Source organism: Lithobates pipiens, unplaced genomic scaffold (genome assembly GCF_037356315.1).
Source record: "Lithobates pipiens isolate NorthernLeopardFrog02 unplaced genomic scaffold, aLitPip1_a1.2 Scaffold_8, whole genome shotgun sequence".
Classification (NCBI taxonomy): domain Eukaryota; kingdom Metazoa; phylum Chordata; class Amphibia; order Anura; family Ranidae; genus Lithobates; species Lithobates pipiens.
In genome coordinates this window covers 664,181,824-664,190,460 of record NW_027507903.1, presented here as the reverse complement: position 1 = coordinate 664,190,460, position 8,637 = coordinate 664,181,824, and the positions used below count along the sequence as shown (strand labels likewise).

Here is an 8,637-nt window from a genome sequence, read left to right as displayed (position 1 = left end):
CTGCGGTCAGGGCACACAGACAACACCCACAAACTCCTGCAGATGGCTGAAAGCTCAATTACAGACGAGCAAGAATGCTAAATCGGTCGATAACGAACGGTGTATACTGCGTTGAAGGTACACAGAGAACACTCACTAACTCCTACAGATGCCAACACACTACACAAGGCCGCTGCGCTTATATATAGTGTGGGGCATATACTACACAACCTGAGCTATGTCCTGTCTGGCCACATCCTGCCTGTGGCCAATCATGGCTCTCCTTGCTGCTGGTGCTGTGACTGGCCAAGCATGCAGGGTCACAGTGCATGATTGGCCAATCATGAGCCAGCAATGCAATGTGATGGCACAGTGCATTGTGGGCTGTGAGCACCACACAAATTTGGCATGAACGACCCATAACGTTCAGTATCCACCAAACATCCAATGTTCGAGTTGATACCCTACCCTCAAGAAACCCACAATCCAAGCTTCCCTTTCATATACTAGGGCCAATTTTGTACAGAAGCCAATTAATATACCAGCAGGTCTTTGGAGTGTGGGAGGAAACCCACACAGGCACAGGGAGAACGTGCAAACTCCAGGCAGGTGGTGTTGTGTTTGGGATTTGATCCAGCAACCCTTCTTACTGCTAGGTGAGAGTGCTATCTACTACACCACTGTGCCGCCAAAATTTTGTGATCTAAATAACACCATTGGCTGGATAACTGAGACGATGGAAAAAAGTACCAACACACGTCTGTTACTGGATTTGAAGGGCATATCTACAAAAATGGAAATTCATATAATGATCTTCCTGAGATATACAAGTATATATATTTTTTTCATTTCTAGCATCTATAAATAATTTATGAATTTATTGTTCATCATCTAAAGCTTTGATCTGTCTCTATAATGAGTTTTGTCTGTTTTCTTCTCTAGACTTGGAGGATAAAGTCTTCGTCTTTCCCAAAGAAACCAACACGGCTCATGTCATTCTAAGACCTACAATTACAAGACCATTGCAGAAAGTCAGCGTCTGTCTACAATCTTATACCGACCTTTCCCGTCCCTATACTCCCTTCTCTCTCGCTACACCCGGGAAGGACAACGCCTTTCTCATCTACTTACAGCCTCCAAACACTTGTTCTGTATATATCAACCAGGAAGTCACTAGTTTTAAGACAGACTCTGAGTATTTGGACTGGAGGCACATCTGTGTGACCTGGGACTCCGACACTGGAGTGGTCCAACTTTGGGTCAATGGGAAACTCTACCCAGGAAGAGTCTCCATGAAAGGGTCTATCGCAGCTGAGACCAGCATTGTTCTGGGACAGGAACAAGACTCTTTTGGTGGAGGGTTTGATGCTTCTCAGTCATTGGTTGGTGAAATAAGTGACGTCCACATGTGGGATTATGTCCTGACTCAGGAAGACATCCAGAAGGTCTTCTCTGGTGATCTCCATGGAAATGTCATTAATTGGACCTCCTTACGTTGTGAAATTAAAGGGGAGGTTCTTGTCAAGCCCAAAATTCAACGTAAGTCTGTCCTCTTACTATATACACCTTCCCTTTCTTTCTTTTCTTCCTACACATTTCCTTTTATGAGTATTTTTAACCACTTCATACCCTTAGGCAGTATATAAACAACCTTGTGTTGAAGCAGTTATACCAGGATCATGGACACAGCGACAGTCATAATCCTGGTATCTGTTTCAGCCTGTGATCCTCTTTTTTGTAAAAACGATCTGAGTGTCTATACAGCTGCCCAAACACTTTTACACGGAGTGGACTGAACCCTCCCCCCGCCACCACATGCCACTTGTCAGATCACCTGAGTCCAAGTGACAGATGCACCCCGTTGGGATCAGGAGTGCACCACAAGGTAGTGAACCCTATGGCTGAATGCTGTGGATGGAGCTCTAGGTGATTCCAGAGAGCAGGTATTCTGGAGCACCAACAGGTATTTCCCAGGGCGCGGAATCTAAGAGCCAGCAGATGTTCCCCAGAGGACCCTAGTGGTGGGGATGGATTTAGCTGCAGTCTGGCTCCAGGTTGCGACCCCCAGGGCCTTCCAGTTCATGCTCACGGTAGAGTACAGGAAGTTAGAGAGGAAGCAGCAGACTGCGACAACAGGATAGTCAGGAGATAGCCAAAGGTCGGGCAACAAGCACGTAAGGATAATCAAGGAACACGCCAAGGTCGGGATATGAAGCAGACAAGAACAGTCAGGAACAAGCCAAGACCGGTAACTATAATCAGACGTAGAACACACAGCAAGGGGCATACGGAAGCCAAACACAATATTGATCAGCAGGGTTGGCTTGCAGTGCACAGGTTAATATAATGTTCCCTGATAGGGCCTGGGGAGGAGCCATGCTTTGAGGAGAGATCACATAAAACAACCAGGTATAGGGCATCTGGTCTCTCAATCTGAAAACATGGAAAGGTAAGCTGACAGACAAACATTACTGCAGATTAGGGATGAGCTTCGAGTTCGAGTCGAACTCATGTTCGACTCGAACGTTGCCTGTTCGCCTGTTCGGCAAACAGTGAACAATTTGGGCTGTTCGTGGCAAATTCGAAAAGCCGGGAACACCCTGTAAAAGTCTATGGGAGAAATCTAAAGTGCTAATTTTAAAGGCTAATATGCAAGTTACTGTCCTAAAAAGTGTTTGGGGACCTGGGTCCTGCCCCAGGGGACATGGGGGACAGAACATGGTAATCCTGTCCCCTCCATCCTGTCACTGAACACAGAGGGTGAAAGAGGACGTTTTTGCACTACTCACTTCCTCCATGCCTTATGTATCCTATTGTCAGGCATTCAGGACTTGTGTAGAGCAGTGCATAGGTCAGTGGGTATTTGAAACACAGCATGGAATTCAGTGGCGCCTGGTGCTCCATCTTTTGGGGGATAGGCAAACAAACCACTGCCACCCCCCCACCATCAGTCCAATTAACCAACTCCCCCATCGCTCGCTCTTTCGTCTGCCCACCAGCCCCACACTTACCCCATCTAGGTTGCAGGCAGCTTCGGCTCCTCCTAGGTGGCTTCACCCTTTTTTCTCCTCCTCCTCGAAGGCTTCCTCCACATCGGCCAATATAGTCGCTTCTCCTCTCGGCCAATTGAGTCTTAAGTCCCACTTCCTGATTGGCCCGGGAGGAGAAGCAGGAAGACAAAAGCGAATATTAATTAGTTATTATCACGCAACTGGGCGTACTCTGAGCCTCGAGCCCACCCTTTTTTGAAGCCAATTAGAGCTTCAGGCTTAAAAAAAAAAAATTGAAATCCATGTGTCTGGCACTCTGCATGTAGATTATTCGCCGGGCACATGAATTAGGGGGTGGCGCCCCTGCACCCTGTATGGAGTGGTCGTCACTGATGGAGGTAATAGTTATCTCCCCAATTGCTTGCCTTCACACAGTGTCGGTAGTTCTCTTGTAACCTCATAGAAACTACACTAACAGAATTTTGAATTAAAGATATAGTATCAACACACCAGAAAAGTGGTTACCTACAGAGAGACTATGGCGTCAATGGGGTTATTGAAAAATGTAAAGTTTATTGAAAAAGTCTATCACATTGTATCAAAAAAATTAACACAAAATTTTACGTAGATTCATCAGCATAAAAAAAAAGACAATGTTGTCTTCCCACACCTTCCGTCCCCTCGCCCATGACATCAAAACACCATAAACACGAGTGAATGTGTCTAAACCTTATAGCAAGACTTCAGGCTCATCAACACCCGTGCATGAGTGCCCCTGGGAGCACACAATGATTAGGCAGAGAAGCAATGATTCCTCCAACCGTGTAGGTGGTCTGGTGCAGTGGTCATCAACCCCGTCCTCGGGGCCCACTAACAGGCCAGGTTTTATGTATTACCTTGGGGGAGATGCAGACTAGAATACTGTAATCCAGTGATTCTCAGCAAGGGTTCTGTGGAACTCTAGGGTTCTTCCAAAGGTTGCTAGGGGTTCCTTCAGCATTGGGCCATTTCTGCCTCTCAGATAAGTTCCCACTGACCCCATTGATCTTTTTAGCTATCTGTAAGGAGGGAATTCTTTCCAATGACCACAAGTGTAAGGACCATTCTTCCCACTGACCATCACACTAATGTATCATGAGTTGTAGATTTCTCATTTTTAGCAGGGGGATGCCCGAGACAACATGATCCGCAGCTAACTCCTCCCAGCCACGTACAAGTCCACGGGTTTCTTGGGACTGTAAATCATCCCTACAAGACTGCTGCTGATGCTGAGTGCCAGCCTCCACCTCCATGCTGATACAATCCTCCTCCTCCTCCTCGTCCTCTTCCTGTGTGATGGGTGGGACAGCAGGAACACTGTCTGGATAAAGGGGGCCTTGAGAGGCAAAGAAGTCCTCCTCTTCCTGCCTCTGTTCTGCCTCAAGTGCCCTGTCCATTATTCCCTGCAGTGTATGCTCCAACAAGTGGACAAGAGGTACAGTGTCACTGATGCATGCACTGTCACTGCTCACCATCCTTGTGACCTCCTCAAACGGTGACAGGACAATGCATGCATCCCTGATCATGCCCCACTGGTGGGGTGAGAAAAAAAACAAGCTCCCCTGACCTTGTCCTGGTGCCGTAGTCGCACAGTTACTCATTGATGGCCCTCTGCTGCATGTGCAGCTGCTGCAGCATGGCCAACATTGAGTTCCACCTGGTGGGCATGTCACATATAAGGCAGTTCTTGGGCAGGTTCAACTCCTTTTGGAGCTCAGCCAGCCGAGCACAGGCATTAAATGATTGGCGGAAATGCATACAGACTTTCCTGGCCTGCTTCAGGACATCCTGTAAGCCCGGGTACCTGCCCAAGAACCGCTGCACCACCAGGTTAAGGACGTGAGCCACACAGGGCACATGGGTCAGTTGTCCCTGTCGGAGGGCGGAGAGGAGGTTGGTGCCATTGTCGCAATCCTGGCTTAAGCTGGCGTGGCGTCAACCACCTCTCGGCCTGCCCCTGCGGAGCTGACAAAATATCTGCCCCAGTGTGGCTCCTGTCCCCCAAACAAAACAGCGCAAGCACGGCATGGCATTGTTTTGATTGCGTACTTGCGTAGCCCCTTGAATGCCTACGGAGCACCGCTGGTTCTGAGGACAGAGCACTGGAAGAGGCCATGGAGGAAGAAGAAAAGGAGGGGGGGAGAGAGAGGTGTGTCACAACCAGTAGTAGCATTTTGGAGGCGTGGTGGCGGAACAACCTCCAACACTACTGCACCTTGTCCTGCATCCTTCCCAGCTGCCAGAAGAGTGACCCAATGGGCCGTGAAAGACAGGTAACATCCCTGTCCATGCCTGCTGGACCATGAGTCAGCGGTAATATGCACCTTACCGCTGACCGCCCTGTCCATCGAGGCAAGGACATTGCCTTCCACATGCCAGTAGAGAACTGGAATCGCCTTCCGTGAGAAAAAGTGGCGTTTGGGGACCTGCCACTGAGGAACCGCACATTGTACAAACTCACGGAAGGGGGTCGAGTCTACCAACTGAAAAGGCAGCAGTTGAAGTGCTAGAAATTTAGCCAAGCTAGCATTCAACCGCTGGGCATGTGGATGGCTGGGAGTGAACTTCTTTCGACAGTCCAGCAGCTGGGGCAGGGAAATTTGCCTGCTCTGATCGGACGTGGGTGTACTGCTAGCAGATTGCCCAGAAGCACTTGGCTGTGACACACCTAATTCTACACCTTCATTCCTCTCAGCGCAGGTTATAGAGAGGACTGAAGGTCTAGTGGGGTTGGAGATGCCAGCTGATGAGGAGCAAGGAGAGGTCCGCTTTGTTCTTTGGTGTGGGTCTTTGAGGTATGCCTGCCAATGAGCTGCATGGCAGGTCAACATATGTCTGGTCAAGCATATGGTGCCCAAGCGGCTGATGTTTTGGCCATGCTAGATACGCTTGAGACATATGTTGCAAATAGCAGCGATGAGATCTGATGATCTCGTCTCAAAAATGGCCCACACCAAAGAACTTTTAGAATAACGCGTAGAGGCAGCGCCCTGCACAGGCGGAGCTCTGCGGTGTGATTCAGTCAGTGTGCTGCCTCTAAGCTGGCCCCCGGAGGGCATCCTGCCTTGTTGGACATGTGCCTCCTCCTCTCTCCTACCAGGCACCCAGGTGGAGTCAGTGCCCTCATAATCCACTCCCTCTTCATTGCTGGAGCAAACCTGGCAGTATGCTGCAGCTTGTAGAACATGACTTCCAGATTGCTGTCCTTCTTGAGCATCCCCTCTCTCTGCATTCACGATACTGCCTTCCTCTAGCTGAGTATCATCATCAGAGCCTACAAAACACTGGGCATCCTCCTGAAGCATGTACCCAACACTGTGCTCAAAGAGTTCAGGGGACTCCCCAGGAGGACATGGTGGGTCTAGGAAAGGAGTCACTGATGATGACATTGAGATGAGGGAAGACGATGCGTTGGCAGCTGCTTTGCTAGTACCCTGAGCCTGGGTGAAAGAGGATGAGGAGGATGAAGAGGGCTTGGTCATCCACTCTACCAAGTCTTCAGCATGATGCGGCTCAACACGTCCAGCTGCCAAAATTAGGGACAAGCGTGTCCCATGGCCCCGTGCTGATGACGATGCACCGCGTCCACGACAAGAACTATTGTCTCTAGACACAGAGCCTGCTTGCCCTCTTTTATCGGCTCGTGCCTGTCTGCCTCTCCTTGTTGGCCTTCCAGACATGGTAATGGCCTCCAGGGAGATGGGAAAACCAGCAATTGGGTAGTGTATATTGTGCTGGAGGCACACAACACCCACTAACTCTTGCAGATGCCTTTATTATAGAACAACAGGAATTAAAGGGTAGATACCATTGTATACTGTGCTGTGCTGGAGGCACACGACACCAACTAACTCCTGCAGATGGCTCAATTAGAGAAGAGCAAAATAAGTGGATAATGGTGTATACTGCGGTCAGGGCAGACAGACAACACCCACAAACTCCTGCAGATGGCTGAAAGCTCAATTACAGAAGAGCAAGAATGCTAAATCGGTTGATAACAAACGGTGTATACTGCATTGAAAGTACACAGAGAACACTCACTAACTCCTACAGATGCCAACACACTACACAAGGCTGCTGCGCTTATATAGTGTGGGGCAAATACTACACAGCCTGAGCTAAGTACTGTCTGGCCACATCCTGCCTGTGGCCAATCATGGCTCTCCTTGCTGCCGGTGATGTGACTGGCCAAGCATGCAGGGTCACAGTGCATGCTTGGCCAATCATGAGCCAGCAATGCGATGGCACAGTGCATTGTGGGCTGTGAGCACCACACAAATTTGGTGTGAACAACCCATAACGTTCAGTATCTACCAAACATCCAATGTTCGAGTTGATACCCTACCCTCAAGAAACCCACAATCCAAGCTTCCCTTTCATATACTAGGGCCAATTTTGTACAGAAGCCAATTAATATACCAGCAGGTCTTTGGAGTGTGGGGGGAAACCCACACAGGCACAGGGAGAACGTGCAAACTCCAGGCAGGTGGTGTTGTGTTTGGGATTTGAACCAGCAACCCTTTCTACTGCTAGGTGAGAGTGCTATCTACTACACCACTGTGCCACCAAAATTTTGCGATCTAAATAACACCATTGACTGGATAACTGAGACGATGGAAAAAAGTACCAACACACGTCTGTTACTGGATTTGAAGGGCACATTTACAAAAATGGAAATTCATATAATGATCTTCCTGAGATATACAAGTATATATATTTTTTTCATTTCTAGCATCTATAAATAATTTATGAATTTATTGTTCATCATCTAAAGCTTTGATCTGTCTCTATAATGAGTTTTGTCTGTTTTCTTCTCTAGACTTGGAGGATAAAGTCTTCGTCTTTCCCAAAGAAACCAACACGGCTCATGTCATTCTAAGACCTACAATTACAAGACCATTGCAGAAAGTCAGCGTCTGTCTACAATCTTATACCGACCTTTCCCGTCCCTATACTCCCTTCTCTCTCGCTACTCCCGGGAAGGACAACGCCTTTCTCATCTACTTACAGCCTCCAAACACTTGTTCTGTATATATCAACCAGGAAGTCACTAGTTTTAAGACAGACTCTGAGTCTTTGGACTGGAGGCACATGTGCGTGACCTGGGACTCCAACACTGGAGTGGTCCAACTTTGGGTCAACGGGAAACTCTACCCAGGAAGAGTCTCCATGAAAGGGTCTTCTATTGCAGCTGAGACCAGCATTGTTCTGGGACAGGAACAAGACTCTTTTGGTGGAGGGTTTGATGCTTCTCAGTCATTGGTTGGTGAAATAAGTGACGTCCACATGTGGGATTATGTCCTGACTCAGGAAGACATCCAGAAGGTCCTCTCTGGTGATCTCCATGGAAATGTCATTAATTGGAACTCCTTACGTTGTAAAATTAAAGGGGAGGTTCTTGTCAAGCCCAAAACTCAACGTAAGTCTGTCCTCTTACTATATACACCTTCCCTTTCTTTCTTTTCTTCCTACACATTTCCTTTTATGAGTATTTTTAACCACTTCATACCCTTAGGCAGTATATAAACAACCTCGTGTTGAAGCGGTTATACCAGGATCATGGACACAGCGACAGTCATAATCCTGGTATCTGTTTCAGCCTGTGATCCTCTTTTTTGTAAAAACGATC

At 48.1% G+C, this 8,637-nt stretch overlaps 2 pseudogenes; both read left to right on the top strand.

Annotated features, from left to right (window-relative positions):
* The first annotated feature begins 715 nt into the window (after nucleotides 1-715).
* On the top strand, nucleotides 716-1,625 carry LOC143962507 (C-reactive protein pseudogene; annotated as a pseudogene).
* Nucleotides 1,626-7,621: 5,996 nt separating this feature from the next.
* LOC143962506 (C-reactive protein pseudogene) lies at nucleotides 7,622-8,614 on the top strand (annotated as a pseudogene).
* The last annotated feature ends 23 nt before the right edge of the window (nucleotides 8,615-8,637 follow it).